The 24,824-nt window shown below is 35.4% G+C and overlaps 1 protein-coding gene across 4 annotated transcripts in view; it reads right to left on the minus strand.

The window, feature by feature from the left end:
- The window catches only part of LOC132124241 (corticoliberin-like), a 28,553-nt gene extending 4,035 nt beyond the window's left edge, over positions 1 to 24,518 (minus strand). For all 4 annotated transcript variants that reach the window (XR_009426733.1, XR_009426731.1, XR_009426732.1 and 1 more), the window contains exons 1-2: positions 24,396 to 24,518; positions 3,147 to 3,208 (exon numbers count right to left, since the gene is read on the minus strand). The gene's annotated coding sequence lies outside the window, so the exon portion shown is untranslated. The remainder of the gene's footprint in view (positions 1 to 3,146; positions 3,209 to 24,395) is intronic.
- Between the last annotated feature and the right edge of the window lie 306 nt (positions 24,519 to 24,824).

Raw genomic sequence — 24,824 nt, forward strand, 5'->3', positions numbered from 1 at the left:
AAACACAGGAAGTGCCGTGGGCCCAGCGCATTGAATACATTCGAGTGCTTTTTATGGTTTCACTGGTGAATGCTGGCTAAAGGCATCATAAGGCATGTCATATGTTTACCAGCAGCTCTAAAGACAAATACTGACACACTTCAGAGAGTCAGAGATACATTAAATCTTGCCCCTGATCGGTGTAATACAGTGTAACAGAGTGTCATGTGACTCTTCATTCAAGTTTATTCCACTTTTTACCTCATTTGTTCCTCACATCGCTTGATGTGCACACAGACACTTCACTTTCATCCTTGTAATTGCATTGGATTACGGCAGCGCTGTTAACAATGACACTGTTAATCTGCACATTGTCGTCAACAGATATAGTCAGCTGTGAGGAGAGATCAATATAGGTGTAAAGAGGCTCGGAGAGCCTGCTGATCTCCTTACTCCAAATAGACTGGGGTCTGACTCAAAAGAAGGGCTCATCAGTCTTCTCAATGGGTTGTTTGCTGATATGAATTGGTGTCTTTAATTGAATTGAGGAAACTCACAATATTGGCTCCCTCCTGGTTTATCAGGCGCATATTAATGGCACCCGGAGATGTTTAAAAACAGCACACTCAGATGTTTATAGACACCATGCTGTTGTTAAATCAAAGACTTAACTGTATTACTCTATTTTTTTATGGGTTGGGCCTAAAATTCCCATACCTTCGTAGTATTTACTGAATTTGATGAATAACCTACTTCTCCAATGTCAATTTTCATTGGTACTGTACCTATAGCACTTTATTTATTATTGAAAATTGTTTTATATAAAACTTTTTATATATTTTATACAAACTAATATTTTAATATTTAATATTAATGTTTAAATCTTTGCTTACGACACTTAATGTAAATATCTGTTGTAATATATATATATATACATATATATATATATATATATATAGAATATAAAGTTTATTTATCAGAAATATAAGTTTATCAATAACTGCAAACTAATATTTGGTTGTATCCAAATTCCATTCGTAATTTGATTCAAATCTTACTTTAAATATAAATATAGCACATTATATTAATATTATTATTAATAATAATCATCATTTTCTATAATTATTTTACATAAATATTATAATATTACCCTTTCTCATATTAATATTTCAGTATTTTCCTATGTCACTTAATTTATTATTTTATACTGAATATCAACATTTAACATTTTGAATATAGATATTTACATTTCTTTTATGTACTGATTAACTTATCAGTAAATGAATAACTGCCTTACCAATATTAGGATGTGTACCTTAATAATACAATATGTAGTGAATTTGATGAAGAACTAAATTCTTCACTGTTGATTTTTTTAATAACTTTGCGCTAATACCTTTAGCACTTAAAAAGAACTTCCTGGATCACAGTTCTTAACTGTTTTTTAATATCTGTCGGTTGCTGAGCTCTGATGGGTTTATGAGATAACAAGTTGCACACTTTACTGCTGACACTATAAGAACTCTGCTAGCTTTTAATCTCAAATGAACTGAATCATAATGCAAATATGGCAGAGACTTTATTGTCTGACAGAGATGTCTAAATTCATCAGCTGTACCCTATGAGTTTTAATAAGCTTGTTAAAATCCAATTGCTCATGGGTATGTAAATGTCATCCGGGATTATAGTCCAACCAGTGGAAAGTGAAAAAAAAAACAGAGCTCCAAAACCATGTCACTGCGACCCCATCAGGCGACTGTCCTTTAGATGCATGCTAAATCTGCTCTATTTGGATATTTCATTGAGAACAGTGTGTCCATTAAGAGGTCTCTTAAAATACAAGGAGCTCTTGGCTGTCAGGGAGAGCAGATGAGGTCAGGGCTCCGAGCGGCCGTCTCACCCCTCAGGCCACAAAACTCTGAACCCAACTGGATCAGCACGGATGTACCAGAGTCACACACAGCGTCAGACATCATCTGGCTTAATTATTCATTCAGAGTGAGCGGAGATGGTCTCCTCTGCTCCGCATGCATCTTTGATTTGTTACTTTGAATATATTACATATCTCTGCCTAATTACGTTTTCCATTGATATTTGGTTCTGCAATAGAAAGCTTTGTTATTTTGATGGATATTTTTGGAAGGCACGTCTAATTGTGGGAAGGAACAAAGATTTTCCTGTGTATTACAAAATAAATCTACCTTTTGTTCTGCCGCCCACAGGTCTGTTCATTAAGAAATGCTTTAGTTTACAGCTAATATAAATAGAGCGTGCATGATTCATGAATGATAAGTTCTTCTATTTTGCTACTTTAAGCACTGCTCTTTTGAATTGTTTCTACAGCAGGGATTTATGATTGTATTTTTATCTTTATAAAAAGCATTCTCTTTTTTACACATGGATCATCCGTCACATGTTTTTCAATGCAGACTAGATGGAAGTAAATTAAATACAATTCCTCTCACCGAACGGAATCTTTTTCAAAGTCCAGATTCCACTTTTCCACATTCTTCACTGTTGGCCTTTGTTGTTGAATCACCTTGAGATGATGATGCCAGGAACGCCATGCTCTATTGCACCCGTCCCTTTCTGCTTTCATCTTACTCGTCACAGACATTGTGGGATCCCTGTCTTGTACCTTTTTCTGACACTTCTGCCTTTGCGTTTTGCTGGGCCTGACAAGACATTCTCTACTTTGTCTGTGACATGATTTAATATGACGTGACATGAGTAGCCCAGATGAGGAAGGCTTTGGGTTTGGCATGAAAATCAATCATACATTTTAGTCAACTGAACTGACATCTTTATATATCAGAGATATCCTGTAAGCTTAAGTCATGAGGTCCTCCTTGTCTTTCATACTAAAATCATTTTAGCATGAGAATATTATACTAGAAAACACCAAGAATTTATAGTACAGTACTGTACATAGAGATAAACAACGTGGGTTGAATTCACTAAACAGCTGCACCACTTGTGAAAACCTGTGTCATATTCACAAACCACCCACTATACAGTGTAACCAAGCACTAAATGTGCTGAAATACTGTCATCATCATCGTTTTCAAAGCAAACATCTTAGCTTGAACATCTTTCAAGCATCTTTTTCTATGCATATGAAGGTTATTTTAGAATACTATAGATCTGTTATTAAAAATGAACCTCACCTGAACAGCAGAATCCATTGAAATCTTCAAGAAGCGTCTGAAGGAACACTCTTCTGGGAACACTAGAAAAAAACAGCATCAAAGCAAAAGATGGATGTGAACTTATTATCCCTGATGACTATGAACTGTGAATAACAATGTAATATTTATTACAGGCAGAAATCGTGATCTACAACTCAACTGAATAGCGTATAGGGTGAAACGTCACTTTTTAAAATGGCACCATTAGAAAAAAACACACATCACAGCTTTTTATTTCTTTGTATGTCAAGGTGCCTTTTTTCTTAAGGATACCTTTAGGACTTGCTGCTGGCATTAAACACATGTATGTCCGCATCCCAATAAAAAGTGTATGTTATTCACAAGTATTTTAATTTGTTTTGAAAGTTTAATTTAGGTACTGCAGAATATTTTTATATTAGTAAACAAAACTGCATGAAATTCAAGAAAATCATAGATAAATCTGGCACTGCATGCAATGATTGTTTACTGAAAAACCTTTCATGCTTAAACTACAAATCTTTGCCAACTAACTGCACTACTAAGTGCAATTTCATGAATATTTTAAACAAAGTGTACTTAATTTTCTTTTGTGCAGCAGCTTTTAAACTAAAATGCTTTGGAGACACTGCAATGCACTGTAAACATGTTTCGTTTAGGGCAGTTTCGTAAGTAAAACGTCACATTGTTAGGTAACCTTAATATATACGTTTTATTAAATTCAAATACATTATTTAATACATCGGAATCAATCTCACGACATTGGTTAACTTTCAATTTTTAGGGTCAGGTCAGGTAGAAGCAGTTTTGTTTTAGTAGTTGCTGATCACATTGAATGTTTTGAATATTAGCATCTTACTAATTTGGAAGAAAAAGCTAAATAGTTTAGTTTGTTAAAATGATAAATGTTTATCACTGAGCAAAAGTGACCAGCGTTGCCCTTAACTCACTTGGTGTCTTCTCTAAATAGGGCATTCAATCCTGTGGGAATGTCTCTGGACGATTTTTGATTATGTTTCAGTGACACAGAATCAATGATTTGTGGCCTTTTCCTCCGTGTGCACACAGGGAGCGTGCAGCTTTGCCCTGTCACTGCCCCTTCACACACACACACACACACACACACACACACACACACACATACATAACTCTGCACTGATTAGAAGCATCATATTCACTCTGCTCCTTCATTCTGCTTTTCGTCTTCATCCATAAGCACATCATTTAAATCCTGTTCCTGCAGGATTGTAACTAGACCAAAAATTTTAGACATTCTCATTTCATTGTTTTTTTCTGAGGTGATGCTGCATTTGCAATTATGATAAATCTAAATAATAATACACTTTCTTTATTGGCACTGATTTGTTCCATGAAGAATCTTTAACATCCATGTAACCTTTCGATTGCTCAAAAGGCTCTTTATAGTGCAAAATGACTCTTTTGATTATTAAAATATTCTTCACACTAGGATAAAAATGGTTATTTCACGAGTTCACGCTTACATATAATTAGCTGAGGTATGGTATGCATATTTGGCGTGCTGTCCGGGGAAGGGCTCCGAGCTCGGGAATGGCCCGAACCTAGAGTACCCCCCTTCCCCGTCTATTTATAAAGTGAACTCAAAGTGAGGAGATGGGGTGGAGGAGGGATGCTGATAAACCGTCAATGGATAGAGGTAAGTCAGCGATATTTATTCTATGGGATTGATTACTTGATTAATGTCCACCTGTGTTGATTAGGCTAAGTATCTGACGCGCTTAAGAGATGGTTACTGAAAGGCTCTTTTGGGAACCCAAAACTGTTCATCAATCGCATCGCCATAATTTTTTTTTTAAAGATTGTAGGCATAAATCAAACGCTCATCTACTATTGCTAGGTTGCACGTTTCAGAAGATTTTTTCAAAAATTCAAATTAAAGGGACAGACAAAAATTAAAATTCTGTTATTTTTACCAAACATGTATGACTGACCTTTTTGTTGTTGTTTTGCTGAACATCAAAATTGTTTTCAAGAATATTTCAACTGGTTTCATCCATTCATAAATATCCAGTAACATTTATAGTAAAATTTTTATATACACTCTAATGTATATAAAATATTATTTTACCCTCTAACTTTAACACTCACTATTCTAATTCTATTCTTTAAAAAAAAAATCTAACTACCTTTCTAATCTTTTTGTATTCTATTTTCTTTTCATTTATTATGCAATTGTATTTGTGTGTGTGTGTGTGTGTGTGTGTGTATGTGTAAAGATCTCTAACACTAGCTTGCTCTATTCTTTTTTTATTCTATCGGTTTTCTTTTTATTTATTATATTATTTAAAATCCCACGCTGCGTGTACTGTGTTAACCTAACTGAGACTTGTTATAGCACTTATATATCATTGCTCTTTTTGTTGTTTTTGATTGCTTCCACTGTCCTCATCTGTAAGTCGCTTTGGATAAAAGCATCTGCTAAATGAATAAATGTAAATGTAAATGTAATGTATATTACAAAACAAAAACATGAAGAAAACATTCTTTTCTTTTTAGTGTACAATGAAAGTCAGTGTGGTCCAAAACACCACTGAACCTCAGTGACTTTAAATGTATGGAAAAAAACACCCAAAAACAAATCTGAAATATTTCTCAAAATATCTTCTTTTGTGTTCTACAGAAGAAGAAAAAAAAACTAATACAGGTTTGGACCAACTTAAGGGTGAGTAAATAATGACCGCATTTTCATTTCTGGATGAACCATCTTTTTAATGGGCACATAAGCATATGCAGTCCAAATGACTGATTGCATTGTGTTATTTCCATAATCAGCCATCAAATCCATCTCCCGATGAATGTGGAAGTGTGCATCCCTCAGAGCGGATAATCAACGTGCAATGCTACGATGCACAGGGACACCCTCCAAAAAGTCATCCGAGAAACAGCTATTTAAAATGGCAAGTTTTGTAAGAAGTCACAGAGTACACATTCTAGGTTTAAAAATCTTAATTACCTAGGCCAAAAGTTTCCCTGCCTGTAGATGATTGTGGAAGCCTAAAAAAGGAATTCTTAGAACAGTCATTAAAGAATTACCTAATTGCACTGTGAAAAGGTCTCCTTGGTCTGCTCCATCTACATCATTATGTGGATATTTCAACACATGGTCGTCCTTTTTTTCTCTAGGGACCACGAACGAGATGCCTAAACAAAGGCATACCAAAGTCATCTCCTGCACTAATTGGCGTTCATTAGCTTCAAGGTTGATACTTCGAGCTCTCTCTATGAATCTCAGACTGAAGATCATCAGAGGATTGCACCCATCAATCAGTTTGATTTACCCTGTTAATTAATCACCATCATTAAAGTTGCTAATTGTGCAAAAAGTGTGTGAAACGACTCTTTGCCGTCAAATCATGTTTCATTCACGCACTCAAGGCAGGGGATGTGTAAAAATGACTTCATTTTGAATAACCCATTCCTATTCGAACCCAATATTGAGACACCTGAAATTACTTTATTAAACATTGAAGATTTACACAGACACAGGGTCATGCATCAATTAATTCCATGTGCGCGTATATCGAAACGACACCTCTCAGCAAAAAAAAAGAAGAAGCTTAATTTAAGGTTTGTCAGGTATAGAGGCAAAGACATTGAGATGCTCGGCCGAGCTCTAATTGCAGTAAGTGTACTGTATATTTTTCACTTGTTGAGAGCAGTCATCAGCTTAAGTGATTGCAGTCAACAAAGGTGACTTCTTGTTTGGGAATGAATGACAACAGATGTCCGTGATCAGTTAGAAGGAGATGCCAGCGCTGGTGAATTGGCCGTGGAATTTATCGATATGTGAGTTTCAGGCTCTCGTTGGATGAGTCAGCCTCTCTCAAGGGAACGGTGCATGTATCTTTATAGTCTAGGCTTAAAAAGTGTTCCCTCTCCAGGCCTCTTTCCAACTTTTAACATCAAGAAGGGAAAAGACACAGCTTGATGTGCTCTCTGAAATGAGGACAGAATATGGCACTGAATCAATAAAAATGGCGATCCGCTAAAAAGAATCTCCCCCAGTCTTTCAAAATGAAGGGTATAAATACAGTGAACTGAATTTTCATTTGACGCGTCTAAAAATTGAGAAGGTCTCCAGCATCTCAGGAGAGTCAGCGTTCTCTCTGAAGTGAACACTTAAAGCATTATTATATCGGTTTATGTCATTACTGAGCGAGGACTGCACCGCGAGTTGCCGATGTTAAAACAAGAAGCTCTGTTTTGTCCTAATTGTATTTTCACGTAGCACATTAGCAGTTCATTAGAGCAATTAATGGAGATGTTGTTTGTTGCATTTAATGCAAACATGTCACAACACTCATTAATGAACAATAATAATCTATTTGAATTAGATGAACCTGGAACATTTATTTATACTATCTTAGCAAATGCATATATTAGACTATGATTATAAAAACTTAAAAGAGCGGGGCTAGTTGTCACACAAGGAAATTAATACTTGGGACAGTTTAATGCTGCATCTTTATGTATTAATGCTTATGTTAATAATATAATACCTTTTTCTTTTCATTTTTATTTCAAGTCAATCTGATAAACAAGCTAGGCCAAAAGCAATCTAAAAGTAATTTGTAATTACACCTAAAATGTGTAATGTAATGGATTTTGTTACTAACTACAATTTTTGTAATGTAATTTGAAAGCAATAACAGATTACAATTTTCAAGTAATCTACCCAGATACACACACACACAAACACACACACACACACACATATATATACAAGAGTTCTTTCTGGTCCTCGAATCTGATTGTCTGAGAGCCTTTTCCAGCCAGTTTTCCCCAGTGTTAACTATGCAAATGACAAATAAATACCGCTTGACTCTTGACTTGATATTCTAGTGATTACAGAAATTGTGTCACAGGAAGGTAGTTATTTAGACTTCAAATATGCGGTTTGTTAATAAAGATGATGATAATTAGAAAATTTGCTTTAACGTTTTCGGGGGTTTGATCTCCAGGGCGTCAGCAGCCATTCAGTTCTCATTAACAGAGCACAACATTACCTCGCCCAGTTCTTCTGGAAATTGCTGTACTGGCTCTGATGTCTCTACAGTGTTTAAACACAAGATATGATTTGTTTTGGGTAATTCTAACAGGCTGTCTTTGGTCTCATTTATCTATTATTTATTCCTTAACTTATAGTTTTGGTTGAGGGCAAAATCTCATAACGTTATATTTTATATAATTTTAATGCTGTATATCAGAGCGCTGCCTTTGTACTTTTGACTGAATTGCTTAGCAACTTTTATGATGGCTGTTGTTGTTGTTTATTAAATATTATTATTCAATAATATTCAATAATATTAATATTGTGACGAGTTGGGCAGGGCCGAGAGCCATGGGAACGGGTCAAGGCCGGTGGAGAAATTGGAAATGAGTGACACCTGCTCCACTCACCGGTCTCGAGTCCCACGGAGGAGATCCGGAAGGATAAAGGAGGAGCGATGACAGTGAAGGACGAGAGAGGACAAGGCCTGGATTAAAATTTTTGTGTGTTGGTTTTGTTTGTGCACGGCAGTCGTCCGCGAGGGGTTTATTTATTATTAAAGTTTGATTTGAATGTTCGCCGGTTCCCGCCTCCTTCTTCCTGTGACTACAAACGTTTATATAGCGTTACAAATATATTCAATATATTAATAGTCAATATTATTCAATAAATAATATTTTAGATAAATAATAGTAGTATTTAATAATAGTATTTCATCTTGAGAAAGGATGTTTGTGTTTCTGATGGTGATTTTAATTACATTATTCCACCATTAGATGGCAACAAGAAACTGTTTTTATAATAGCGTCAGCAGTAAAGACTTTTATATTAAAAGAGACTGAAACAGGGTTGTAAACAAGAAAGTTATTACTTTCAACAACACATTGTAAGATGCAGCCAACAAATACAGTGAGCAGCCCTGTCATCGGAAATTACCCTTAACAGATGAAAGGATAGTACAACAAAAATATCGCTTTCCTCAGCAGGCATTCAAACTAGTTTAAAGTGTGAATATGAGATAGAGCTGTAGAATGAAGGCTGTGATGTTTTTGAATTAGTAACAGAGGTTTGAGTTTTTAAAGACACTCTGTTGTCTCTTTTTTGTTTACACACTTGCCATCAAACTGTTGTATAAACACAATATCACACTCACAGCTGTGCAATATGGCTGTATATCAGCACGCTGTGATATATATATATATATATATATATATATATATATATATATATATATATATATATATCACAACTTTTAAGTACTTTATAAAAGAACTTGCTCCAATTCACCACTTCAAATGCTCAACAGTTCAATGTGTTCTCAAGAGAACAGACTGGCTACTTTAAAATGTTTCCACAAAGCTCTTGGATGACAGAAAAGTACACTTTGTTTGTCCTTGTTCTTCCTGAAGAACTGTTCTTATATTCTGACGATGTTGTAACCTTTAATGAAAGCACCCACATATTCAATGTCAAAAGAGATGTAGTCATGATGCTTTAGTCTATAGGGACCGGATTCGATTTAATCTTTAGAGAATTTAAATCAAGCTCACGTTTAAAATGGCTCCAGAATCATTTCATTTATTCCATCCATAAAGTGTGTTAATCTCCTGTTTTATGAGTCAAAATATGTATGCCAAAGAACCATGGCTTTATTCCCATATTCTTGGGACAAAAACACTGAGGATTGCCCTGAAGATATGTGTGCATCTGCATCATAATGCAGCATTTGTTTTTTCACGTGCCATGTTTGTACAAGAAGAAAAAAAATTCCACACTCCAGCTTTCAGATCAGTTAACGTGATTGGCAAATCCACACCTCCTGGTGAATTGCGTCACATCTAAAAGCAGTCAAGGTTTCAAAGTTCTTAGAAGTTGGGTTTTTAGAGCTCTGCTACAATGTGCATCAAGTTTTATAGAGCTCCAGAGTAATTAAAGTGTAGGTTGTCGATTTCTCATGATTATCTCTGTTCAGTGAGCTGCAACAAAAACGACACCGTTGGCAATACTGAGGGAAGACTTCAGTATAGCGGAAGTGAAGTCATGACTCATGAGCAAGAAATGCACTGTGATTTACACTGTTAACTGCATTATATTGCAAACAGTATATCACCACAGGACTGCTGGACTGTACATACACTGTTTTCCAATATAAAGCAGTTTTCCTTAAAGGAATAGTTCAGCCAAAAATGAAAATTTACTCAACCTCAGACAATCCAAGATGCAGATAGGTTTGTTTCTTAATCAGATCTGATTTTGAGAAATTTAACAGCATGTATATCACTTGCTCATGGATCCTTTGTATAGTGAATGGGTGCCGTCAGAATGGAAGTCCAAACAGCTAATAAAAACATCATAATAATCCAAATAATCCACACAATTTCAGCCCATCAATTAATGTCTAGAGAACTGAAAAAAGCTGTGTTTGTTATAAACAAATTCATCATTAACTTGTTTTTAACTTAAAACCATTGCTTCAGTCTAAAATATGAGTACTCTATCCATAATATTACATTCTTTAGCGAAAAAGTTGTGTCATCTCATTCCAGCCCATCAAATGACGTCTTGTGGAGTGAAAAGCTACAGTATGTGTTTGTAAGAAACAAATTAATTATTAATGCATTCTAATTTTAAACCCTTGCTTCTGGCCAAATTATGAGTACATAATCCATAATCATGCTTCCGTATGATTGAACTGGTTTGAACTTGAAGTCAAAAACATCATCATGATGGATTTGTTTATTATAAACTTGCAACTTTTTTGTTTTGTTTTGCTTCACAAGACAAAATTTGATCCTTTCATTATAATGATTGTCTTAAAGGGATAGTTCATCCAAAAATTAGGGTGAAAAAAGTATCCCAGAAATTTTCTTTCCCTTTTAGTTTTACATTTTGGTTAAACACTATCACAAAAATAAACCATCAGCCCAGTTGTGAGATGATGTTTACTTAATCTGAAGTTTAAGAGAAGTCAGCCCACAACCCTGAATGAAGGAACCAGAGAGAAATTAAGCATCCATCACCCATGACCATCGCTGTTAACCACCTTTAGAGCTGTGTGACAATGTAAACCTGAATTCACCACAGTGGCATTCCCAGGAGCTCATGATATCTATAAAGCACAACAGGAGTTGACACACGGAGCCTCTTAACACTTCAAAGCAATGACTCACCAGCTTTTATTTAGAGTAGATATGCAAATCAGATGCCACAGCCATCACCACATTCTCTCCTGAACCCTTGACAGAGCATTAATCACACCATCCTCGAAACGTCGCCCCGCTGCCCATCGTAAAGTCACAGACACCTGAAGATCAATTCATTGTGTTTTTGGGGAGCCAAAAGAATGTGTTAAATACGTCTACAGGCTAGTGCGGATGGACACAAGAACATGATGCATCATGTGCAACTGCTGTTTTTAAAATAAAGACGCATTTCAGTTGAAGAAATGTTTCACAGTATGTCTGTCAGAATATTACACAATCATATTATAATTGACATGGAACCGGGGTGGAATTAAGATTTATTGCTGCATACACATTATGTTGGAATGATCTCACTGTAAAAAGAATTAAGATTATTGTTGGAAATTTGTATTGTTAGTAAGTTAGAATTGTGAATGTTGATGTACAGTTTAATTTAATTTTTTTATACATTTGAGTCATAAATTAGTATACTTGCTAATAAAAGATTAGCATAAAAAACTACATTTCCCATCATTCCCTGTGCTAAAAAGCTGAAAACAAGCACCAAGAGTCATATGTAAAGTTCAGTTCAATGAGCAGGTCCAAATCACAATGGAAAAATCTGGAAATGGTCAGAAAAGAGAGGATACAATGAAAAAGAATTGGAAAAATAAGTCACAGAGAACAGATTAATTAATGTACTCATGGGCACTCAGTTATGCGCACTTAAGTTTTTGAGACAATCACTTGAACCATATGTGACTATCCACAGGCAACAGGGAAATGGTGTCATTTCTACTGATTGGCTGATGGGACAACAAGAACACTCAGAGTCTTCAACCCTCCACGGACTATTCTGAGCTGACACATCTGAAAAATATAAATCCATTTTAGGCATTTTAAAAATCCCCCAAAAATGAATTTATCTGGCAAAATGAACTATAATATAACAAATATTTGTGATATTGCTTAAAACTAAAAAATACGTATAGATGCCACTACACAGCAAAATCTTCAGTATTGAAATCCCAGTGTTGGGTACTTTTAGATTAAAGTGTTAAAGTTGTGGTGTTGAATTAACACTAGCTAGTGTAAACAGAGTTACACCAGTTAGAGTTAGAGTTATCACCAGTACACTGAACGAAAACCGTTTCTTTCGGACGCGTCCGATTTGAGAACCGATGAACTGATGATACTGCACATGCGTGTAATTTTTTAAAGTATTTTGTTAAACATCGGAAAGTGTTATAAAATAACTATATTTTATTTAGCTTTTTTTATTATTATTTATTTATTTATTTATTTTTAAGATGAATGTTTCTAATCTGTATATTGTAGATAATGTATAGGCAAAAGGGGTTTTCAGGGAAGTTGGACAATAATCAAGACTGTGTTTAATAGGAATAAGGGATGATTTATGGAATATCTGTACTGTATATATAGTTAATGATGACACATTCACAAATTGAGTTTGTAGTAAACAGAACATGAACACGAGTAGAGCAGCTGATGAAACTGAACTGCAGCACGTGCCGGTTAGAGTGATTCTCGTTCTCGAGTCAAGAACCGGTTGCATCGGTTTTCGGATCACCAGTACACTGAACCGAAAACCGTTTCTTTTGGACGCGTCCGATTCGAGAACCGAGGAGCTGATGATACTGCGCATGCGTGATTCAGCGTGAAGCCAACTGAATCACAGCCACTGATCTATATATATATATATATTCTATATTATAGATCAGTGCTCACAGCTCGTCTGAACCGAACTGATTCTGTGCTAATGTTATGAGCGCGGGTAAACCGAGGGCTTGGATGAAGGGCAATCTGGCGAAACGTAAGTTCATTTAATAACAAATACATCGCAATGGATTATGTATAGTAAGTGGATCATGGTTTCTGCGCTGATGACACCTAATTTATTTACTTTATATCTTCAAGACTTAAATCCTCATATGCAGATTATTGCTGTTACTGTATCAGGATGCGTTGTTGCAAAACTCAAATGTAAACTTTTCATGATTATGAGGTTTTTAACTGACTAAAGTTATGATTACTGACTTATATATATATATATATATATATGAATGTTTGATAGACATTACGTCTTCGCCAATGACGTCATTACGTCGAGCGTAAAAGAACCGCTGGACCGTTTTTTTCAACCGGTTTATTGAATTGAACCGTCCGAAAGAACCGTTTCGCGGAAAAGAATCGAACTTCCCATCCTTAATTTATGTGTATTCATTTTGATAGACAGAGCCCTGCCTCAGCCCAATGAGATCAACATGGAAGTCAGGAATCACAACCTATTTTCCAGTAAGACAGACTTCTTTTTACAACAAAATATTTACTTTTACAGTGAGTTAAATGCTTTTCTTTAAAGGGATAGTTAAAATTTCAATTATCATTTTCTCACCCTTGAATTTGTCCAATGTCATAGGTTTCTTTGTCAGACCACAAAAGTAGATTTAAATAAAATGTCCCGAATATGCTTGTCCAAGTTGTCCATATAATGTCAGTCTATGGCGAATAACGTCAAGCTGTTAAAATAGAAGCCAAAGTATAACAGAGTGGTCTCATGTATTATGTGATGTATATTCCAAGTTTACTGCGGGTATACAATAAGGTTTGGTGAGAAACATACTGAACTTTTTCATATTATTTAACAAACATCCTGACTTGATTGTTGGTCTCTGTGCATGACTGTGTGTTCATGATACACTATTAGTTCACTCTGAATTGCTCACAAGTTCTGAAAAAAAATCAAGATTAATAAAAATGTGACTCCAGACTGGAGCTTCGGTTGTCATGACAGTCAAAACCTGACAGCTGACAGATGATGAACGTGATCACTTTCTGTTGCAATGAGCACAACAGATATATTTACCTCAGAGAAAAAAAGTGCTGTATATAGATTCTATTTTATTTAGTTTTTTTTTTCATCTTGATTGTTCACAACTTGTGTGCTTTTCCTAGTTGAGTTGGATTGAATTGCTTTGCTTTGCTAAAAGAGTCTCATGAACGCACATTCATGCACAGAGACCAACAGTCAAGTAAATAAATTATGAAGTCATTTTTATTTTTTGGGGCGAAATAACCCTTAAAACAAATTATTCACCTGAATTATTATTTACTTATACTCATGCCGTTCCACAGACAACATATAAGACATGTATGTCATACAGGTTTGGAACCACATGAAGATAAAAAAAATCTGATATTTCACTTGTTAATAATAGCTTTGATAAATGGATGTGAATTTATTCAGTTTTTTCCCCCCAACTTTACAGGAGCACTTTTGTGATGCTGCAAGTGGGAGTGGATTTCATGCTTAGCTGGAAACAGCAGAAAACCACATCCAGTCATCCTGAAAAAAAGAAAGAGACTACTTTTTCCCAAGGAAGTCCATACGCCACTGGCACAGACTTTGTTCAGTGATCAGTAACATACATTCAGCCAGGGCCGTCCTTAGGGGGGGGGCAACTGGTGCGGTCACACCAGACCCTGCACTTGGGGGGTAAACAGACTGAATGATCCCCCCACCCGGGAACGCTCCTTGCTTTGCATCGGGTCACGCATCAGCTAAGTACGACCCTGCATTCAGCTTTAATGGTAATGAATGAGATGCTTTGGTTTAAGCAGATAAATGTAAGCACTATCCACCTTTTTCCTCAACGCAGAAGTAAGTCTCTGAGTGAGACTTTGTTTTTATTAGCCGCTATAACGAGGAGAATAACAACTTGCAGTAGTTTGCATTACAAACAAGTGTGTTCTTAATATAGATAACAGATTAAAATTGTATTGTAGGACACATCAATTGTCAATATCAAGCAACAAAACTGTTTTGTACAGCTAAAAATAGCTGGACGCAAATGAGACCGGAAGCTACACCCATAGAATTTACAAATGGCGGCACCCATTTATACATCAGGAAAAAGGTGGATAAACCTAATGAAATTCAGAAAACATATGGACCAAATAAGAATACGTATTTTGTGACTTTTACACTGATTTGCTTTAACATAGTTTTAATTTTTGTAAGAACATGTTGTTTACATGTATTGAAAACACTGAATGTGAAGACATTTTTGTGCAGGGATAAAGTTACAATGTTTCAATTTAAATAAATAAATGTAAACATGTATTGATTTGTGGATTCATTTATTTATTGTCATATATACATTCCAGGTGTTAAATTTGACTTTTTTGCTGTGCAGGAGAGTTTTTGTAATGCTAACTCAATACACTGGAGTTAAAATATCAAGAGTTAAAATCTATCTTAAAAGTGTTAAATTGTAACTCTTTACACTGGTGTTAAGGAAAAATCAACACTCTGTGGTGTAGACCAGAGTTGTTTTTTAACTCTATACCGTGTACATATAACTCAATCATAGTGTAAAACCTCTAACTCTTTGAAGAGTGTTAAAGTAACTGAAAAGATTGGGACAATATGCACACTTTTTCTGAGTTGATTTTAACTCTGCTAGAGTTGAATTAACACTTGCAATTTTGCTGTGTACAAGGAAAATGGAATAATAAAAAAAAGTTTATTGAGCAGCAAATCAGCATATTAGAATGATTCCTGAAAACTGGAGTAATGGCTGCTAAAAATTCCGCTTTGCCATCACTTAAATAAACAAAAAATAGATTCTAAAATATCTGAAACCGTTATTGAATTGTGTTTTATATTTTTTATTCTTTTTATTTTTGATTAAATGCACCCTTGGTGAGTATAAGAGACTTACTGTATATATAACATTCTTTATTGGCTTATATTGGCTCAAATGTCCAAATCACTTTTTTACATGACAGGATTAATCAAAACATAACTAACTAATAAGTAAACTTTATCACACAGTCTGGGGTAACCGAAATCCTTGAATTTATTCCTCTATCAAAGACTTCACTGCACTTTTTGTCATCATGTTTACTGAATCATAAGGTCATTGTTGTGGAGACAGCCAGACCTTTTCAGTGCTTGATGTTATCTTCCTGTTATAACTGTGATGACAATCTTCAAGTGCTTTTTTCTGAACTAGAGCATAATTTAGTTGGAAACTAAATTTAAAACAAAACTTTGGCAGGGGTCAGTCTGCTGTTTATCCAAAACTCACTATCCCAACACCAAATGCAATTTGAGATATATTCCAAATTATCCTAGTGACTTGCCCATATTTTAATTGCAGCTCTGTGGGCAGGGACAGTTTTCAGTCTCACCAAGGGGGTTAAGGAAATTTCTTGCCAATTTATCATCTGCTAAGTAAAACTCATTTGTATGATTACCGTAATTAGTACACCTTTCCACCAGTGTTGTTGCTGTCAAATGAAAATGGCAAATACACTAAAAACATTTGGTGTAGAAAAAATTTAACTCAGAAATTGCTAGTAAATTTCATGAACAATTACAAAGAAATTGGTAATTAAAGTAAACTTTTAAAGGAATTTTAAAGTAGAAAGACTGAAATAGAATGGTCTTGTAAACTTTCTCTTTATTTAGATTTTTTTTATTGCAGTGTAACAAATTAAATATTTAAGTACTAAAGTTACTAAAACTAAAGCATAAAAAAGCTACAAAAAATAGTTAAAAAATGGCAAAAGCACATAAAAATTTGTATTTATTTTTTAAATAAAAAGTTTATATAAAATTACTTGGAACATAAACTAAAACTAAAATGAAAACACATGCAAATGCAAGCTAATACAAAATATAAATAAATGCTGTAACAGTAAATAATACTAAAATAACATTGCTTTCTGCTACAAACAGCATAATTTGAAGTATCATTCATGTCCGTAGGCCAAACTGTGAGAGACAAATGTTAATATTAATGCATTTTAGTACTTAAAATTGCACCTCCTATTCTTTGAGAGCTTCAGTGACCACTTTTTAAATCAATTACCACTGCAACCCACAGTTAAATGAATAATGTGTGATCTTCAACTATTTTTAGACTTCAAAATGAGGCATTAACTGCTATGTTTTCTGCAAAAGTGAAGATCATGGCACCTGACTTCTACTTTTAGCTCTGTAATCCAATTTTGAAATATGAATTGAGTTTAAAGTGTCATTTGCATAACAGGATGTCTTGCATGCACATAATCTAAATTATTTATGGCAAACGAGTGGCACTGGATTTTGCATATTTTGGGAGCTTTCATGCACAATGAAAGTGACGGTTCAGCAAGTTAGCAAATGTGGCGGCTTGTCTGAGCCAAGAGCATTACATTTTACATTAATCACTGCCAGCAACTGATCTGTGCCAGATTATCACAGGTGACACTGAAGTGCAACAATGACTTCTGAACTCTGACAGGTACTGACCATGCTACTGACAGTTGTTCATTGGAGTTTCCTTTAAATGTCTACATATACAGTAGCACATAATCGTGTTTGCATGTGGGCAGGTGTGTGCCTGACATGACAGAGAGACCAAAGCAGCTGCAAAAGGTCAGGTTTGTCACATAGCATTGCGTTAGCAGGGTTGTCGCCGGTCCATGTAGCCAAACTCCAGCTGTGAGGGAGTTTTGTGAAAAATATGCTGTTTAATTAGCTCGGTAAGTGCATTAAAATAGATCATTCTCACTGTGAAGGGTTAAACTTCTTTGGGCTCAACTCCTTAGGGGCTCCCGTCTTAAAATTAGCTGTTAATGAGGTATCAACAGTCTTTCACATTTTTTTTTTCTGATATTAGTCACTTTGAAATTACCACATAAATTAACAGATGGTCTAACAAGTGCAGAAATACAGCAACTTTTAAATCCTCATGAAAAGAGTTTTTCTTGTTGTTGTTTTTTTTTTTTTTGAGAACTGAAATGACAATGAAAAGTTGCGATCAAACTGTCTCAATACTTGATGCAACTTTGCATGAATTTGAATGTGGAGTGTAGGGTGAACGTCACTTTGTGAGAAGGCCCCTGGGGATGCGAGAACCGCCGTAATGGCCTCCGAACATCTCTCAAAAGGCTAATTTGTCACTTGTCAAATGCAGATTTGGTGAGAAGTCATTTCTTTCAGATTTGCCTGTTCCCAGCGGTCCTACTCTGTCAGTTCACATAGTGTCAGAAGACGGTGTGCTGATGACCAATTAGACATTTAAAACTCTCAAAGCATCGTCCCATCTAGATCGCTGAGTTAAAACGTCATCTTCGCATGATTGCGCACAGCTCAATCAAGTCTCTTTGGCTACCAGCTAGATACCAACCGGCTGTTTAATATTAGGAGACTGGAAATGGTCAGTAGCTTCTTTAGATTGCATTGTTATTTTTGCATTCTTATTTTTTCCAATGGCAGCAAAAAAAATGTTTCTAAAAATAGCTGAAAAGCTGAATAAATAAATAAATAAATAAATAGAGAGATGGACTGCGACATAGACATCAAATTTAGTCACTCCTTCAGCAGCTGTATTAGAAAATTTTTAAGATGAAAACATTGAAAAAATAGATTTCCATTTACAATGTAAATTAAGGCTAAAATCTGTGAAAATGCTCCAGTAAACTTAAATTTCCTGACCACAACAAACTAATTTTAAGTTCACAAACAAATTACTCTTAAATTCACTAGTTATCTCTTGTATTGTTAAATTTATTGTTTTTGTTTAAGGTGTCTTGAGCAGCTGCTTTTAAAGGCACTATATAAAAAAAAGTTGATTTTTGTTATTATTATAAATATTCTTACAAAACAGAGCGCAATTTCTATGGCATAAAACTGTACTTTTAAACAAATACACAACAACTATACACTTTGTAGTTCAGGGTTTGGTTAGTATAGTCTGATACAGCGGATGCCATAACTACATCACTGTTTAATTACATTTCATTGGCCAAATTACAACCTGACCATACTCCAAATATACCGCAATTAATAATGAGAGTTTATGACCTCCTGCCTGGATCTTTGGTTTAGCATGCTAGGCACTTCAAGGGGAATTTCTGTGGGCTCTCTTCCCAGAGGCAAACACTGAATATTTGCATGCCTGATATTTCCATTTTGTCTTGCATTCTGGCTGAGATTATGAGAATATAAAAAGAGTTTAGCCCCAAGCTTTTTGAAAAGGTTGGGTAATAATAGTCTGATTTCTCAGCTTTATTGACACTGTGGAAATTAGTCACAGTGTTTGAGAGCAGAGAAAAGTGGGGGGAAAAGTGAAAAATTGTCTTGTGGCTAAAATATTGAGCTTGGTGAATGATGTCACTGTTTTTTAATGAGGTCTTGAATGGCGGAGGGGTTAGGGATGACCTCTGTGATGAATGCAGCTTGCGTTTATAGTTATTCCAGGCCACAGCATGGAAGCCCATGACTTCATGCTGTAACAGCACGTCCGAGATGGATGAAAAAATGTTTGAAAAACCTTGGAATGTAATTTCAAGGACGCACGCTTGCATGCTGTGATTTTCTAGGATACCAGCCAGATCGTGCCGGATGTTAGCCATGGCATATACGGCCAGAGTCTCTTCCATTTCCTATCTGATCATGTGAGAAGAAGCAGGTGCTGTAATACACTACCAAACACGTAATCATGTGAGAGAAGACTGGATCTTTCTAAGGAAGGATTCAGATGTTACTTTCCTCAGCTGGGAAGTTTTAGTCAAGAAAGGAATGAAGGGGATTCAAATAATTGTCCAAACAACGAATTTGGTAGATTAAATTATGCAAATGTTTTCTGATTTTATATTCTGGGTCTTTCTCAGGAGGCTTTCAGGATTATTTATTTATTTGTTTGTTTGTTTATTTTTTCTTTCATTCATTCATGGTTACAAGTGAAACTTCTGCAACATGCTTTTATACTTTTTAAGATCCAATTAATTCCTGATGGACAAAATTCAATCCAAAAGTTTTACTCACAATAGGGAAGAAAAGTTGGTTGTGATTTTAACCCCCAAAAATGAGGTTACTTTCTTAAATATGACGTCAGAAATATCAACCATTATTTTTAAAAGGTGAAATCTAAAAGCATGCAAAAGCAAAACCATGACATTTTAATTTGAATAAAGCAAATTTCCTACATAACCAATTAAAATGCAATGATGGTCAATGCAGACATACGAATCCTAGTATTCTGATTAAAAAACACATTTCGGAATAAAATAAAGTCCTTTTGCCTTACACATTAAACAGAGTTAAATCTATCATGTGTAACAGTAGTATGTCAAGTGCACAGTTCCTGATGTAATCAAATGCACTATTTTTACAAAATAAATGTCAACTTTCTTTGGTTTGTATAACAGTTCTTACATAAAGCATTGTGTTCAATTCAATGCAACAATGCATTTCTGAGGAAATTCTGCTTATGTCTGATGAACCAGTGTTTACAGTATGACTCTATTCAAAAATATTATTTTTGTGACACCTTGAACTGGTTGCTCCAATGAATCTGCTTAGTTGATGGAACAAATATGAGATATGATTCAGTGGGAAATCACGATCTGTGGATGTCCTGACACAGTTCTTTGCTCCATGTGATTGTTTAATTGGATGTCCCAGGACAAGTGGGTCGGTTTCATTTACATAACACTGGGCTAAAAATACAAGAACACATCCATCTGAGAGTCTTTCATTATATGGTCACTTGGATTAAGTCAGACGGGCATGAAATCATTGCCCTTTTGTTTGCTTCCCTTCTCTGCTCACCATGCCCTCTGTTTGTGACAGGTCAACAGAAATCTCCCTGAGAAGTGGAAAGCCAACACAACAACACTTTACCTTCCATTTAGGAGATGTCGGCCCCTACCGTTTCATGATTCATGGATCACCGGAGGTGCAACCAGTCAGAAAGCGTTACAGGGAGAGCCTGATCTCTCCCACCACCGACACAATGACAGCGGGACCTTCAGGTGTATGTGCTTTCTCAAAACTGATCATGTTCTGCTGCGGAAATATACCACTTAAAAGGAATAGTTCACCCAAAAATAAAAAACTGCTAAAATTTACTCAGTCTCAGGCCATCACAGATAGATGCAGTAAATGGGTGCCGTCACAATGAGAGTCCAAACAGCGAATAAAACATCACAATAATTCATGAGTAACTCACACCATTCCATTCCATCAACTAATGTCTCATGAAGTGAAAAGCTGCAAATTTTAGGCATTTTGACTTTAAACCTCTTTTTCTGGCTAAAATACGAGTCCATCTGTCCATATTTCTCTAGACGACTATTTCACTGGAGAAAGCAATATTATGGATAGAAGATTCATATTTTACTTGGATATAATCGTTTGAATTTAAAGTGCCTTAATGATTGATTTGTTTGTTTAAAAAACTTACACTTCATAAGACGTTAATTGATGGAGTTATGTTGTGGATTATTGTGTTTTATCAGCTGTTTGAACTCTCATTTTCACGGCACCCATTCACTGCAGAGGATCCATTGGTGAGCAAGTGATGTAATGCTACATTTATCCAAATCTGTTTAAATGAAGAAACAAACTCATCTATATCTTGGATGGCATGTGAGTGAGAAAATGTTCAGCAGACTTTTATTGTTGCATGAACTTTTCCTTTAAGGCCATGATACAGCCAATAAAATAACGCTCAGGCAGACTTAGGGAAATGTAAAATGTATTTGGCATTACACCTTGGGAACTTCTAGACCGCAATAACATAAATTCACTAAACAAACCACATGCACATCAGTGCTGTGATTACAAAACAAGCACTCAGTAACCCTTTGCGCAACTTTGTCTGCATCACCAAACAGTTGGCGGTGATGAAAACTCCTCAAACAACAGAACATGGGACTTCACACAAGGACCTAAACAAAAACAGTTTGCGACTGTAAATATTGCATTCACTTCTCATTAAAGTTCTCACCGTCACTCTACCTGCAGGCATACGCAAGAACGTCACTCCTGTTCTCATTTCCATAGCTGTCAGAAGCTTCACTTTCACAGGAAGCATTCAATACCGCTTGTAATTAGTGATGCCCAAAATAAAACTGCCATTTGGTGATCTGTTGACATCGTTAAATGCAGAATCACAGCTTTGGGTGTCGTAACAAGATTCTTCACATACCTGTAAGCTATCTATATTAAACAATTAGATAGATGCTGTTCAGCTTTGGAGATCTCATGAAACAAACAGCATGTGATGCTTTGCTTGTTGCTTTTTCATATGATAATGCTTAACTACACAAGTCAGATGTTGGTCACAATTAAGCTACATTTTCACGCAGAACATGTGAAATAAGGCCTGGAAATAGCTCTTGCTGTGACATGAGTTTTATTTTAAAGGCTCTATGTCAGGCATGTTAATGAATTTATGGCAGCTAGCTGCAATCTGTAACTACATCATATGTTCTGTGCGCACTTCCCCACAGAGCTCTTCAAAATGAGACAGCCCTTGGAATCCATGGCTTAAGTTTTATCGCTCTCTAAATATATTGCCTGAATTGCTATACATAGGTCTGACAAAACAATGGGAATCAGGGCACTCTATATTTGCATTTGTATATAAGGGCACTCTATATTTGACAAGCATGTCAGCATGAATTCACATCATAACGCTCTGACATCAGCTTTCTCCTGATTTTTCCTACAATGGTCTCCCATACTGTTAAAAAAGAAGAAATTAAAGGAATATAGTTACAAGTTAAGTTTTATTAACAGAGTATTTGTCATGTTTTTGATTACCACAAAAAGACTATTTTAACTTTTACATCAGTTTGTGAAAGAAAAAAAAAGAAAAGTCTATGAAGAAAGTCTATGGGGCAACCGTCATTATGACTGCACAATCAAATTCCTTTAAGTGCATTAATGTATTTTGTTAACACTTTACATTAACGTCCCATTAGTTGATGTTAGTTTATTAATGTATTAACTAACAATGAGCAATTTTTTACAGTATGTATTTACTTTTAATGTACGTCATTAAAAAATACAACTGTTCATTGTTAGCTCAGGTCGAATGAATAATATTAACAAATATAACTTTTGATTAACTCTAACTAAGAATAATAAACGCTTTAGAAGTATTTTTAACCACAAGTTCATGCTAAATAGTTAACTATTTTTTAATAAAATTTTGTTATGTAAGTTTCTGTAGTAATTGACAGTTAACCAGAGATGCTGTCAATAGATAATAAAGGAATAGTTTAGGGGAAAAAATAACAACTTACTGTTCAGTGAGTCATGATTCATAAACCGCCCTGAGGTTCGTCAGTATTGGTGAGTCTTTTGAACAATTCACTAGGAGAACCGACTCATTAGCAGGAGCGTTTGCAGTCTTTCATCAATACTGGTGCTCAGGCTCCCCCATCAAAAGTGTCTCCATATTTTGATATTCTTTTTGAAACCGTTCAGTGGTTTCAAAAACAGTGTGTTGTTCGTTTACAAGCGTTTACAAGCTGGACGGGCAATAAAGAGCTTCGCCATCGCTGGTACACGATGATAGAAGACATTTGCATTCATACAATGGATCGCAGGTAAATATCTAATGCAGTAATATTTTGTTTTCTTTTTTATAAAGCATCCGTTACGATGAGAAACCGTCGTGAACGACTCAGTGCGTCGAATGATTCAAACTGAACCGCTTTGCAAACCCATTTGACCAATAGTTCAACAGTGATTCATTCGCGAGTCGCTAGTTCTGACTGAATCAGCTGACAGAAAAATGATTATTTAGGTATTTTGAGGGGAAATGACTCTCGGATCGGTGTAATCTCCACTATCAGACAAGGATTTATTAGATATATTTTACAGGGGCTCGTGCGTCAACGAAAAAGTGTATAGGGACGCCCCCTATTCATAAGAGTCATTTGTTTGTGATCGAACAACACAGGACGAGTGCATGTTTTGCGTGCAGGTAGTAAGGAGAGCCGTTGAAAGCGGTGCAGCCAGGAAATACTGTGATCTGGCTGTCCCATATCATAATTATACAAATACAAGTTATGCCCAACAACGAATTTGTTAATTAAATTTTCCTGCGTGTCATGAGCGCTACGATTTACACTCGAAGTCAGCGCAACTCACACTATTCTCCTGCCAGAGGTGAGTGGGATATTTCTAAATAAAACAGTTCAAGTGCTTGAAATTGAGCAACTTACATTTGAGATACAATGTCGACAGTTGCTTCTATTCCACAGTCGAATGACCGTTGTGTGTCTTTAGTTTTCATTCCTGAATGAATCAGTGCTTTGAATGAATCAGTTTTGTGAATGATTCAATGATTTACTTTTCGCCACCTATTGGCGGAACGTTGTAACCTGCGGAAAGAGCACCGTATTTAAATGAATAAAAAATTACTTAAATTCATATTTTTTTATGCTTAAGAATAATAATACAAAGAAGTTTTTCATTTTTCAGTAAACTATTCTTTTAAAATTTCTATTTAATATTCCTAAGATGTGTCTTGAATTAACTTTCTCATTAAGGAAGAAAGCTACAGTGCTAATTAACATTTAGATTGATTAGGAAATATATGAGCATGCATTTACCTTGCAATTTATTATTTTGCATGTCTGAATGAAAAATTA

The sequence above is a fragment of the Carassius carassius genome, chromosome 42 (genome assembly GCF_963082965.1).
Source record: "Carassius carassius chromosome 42, fCarCar2.1, whole genome shotgun sequence".
Lineage (NCBI taxonomy): Eukaryota > Metazoa > Chordata > Actinopteri > Cypriniformes > Cyprinidae > Carassius > Carassius carassius.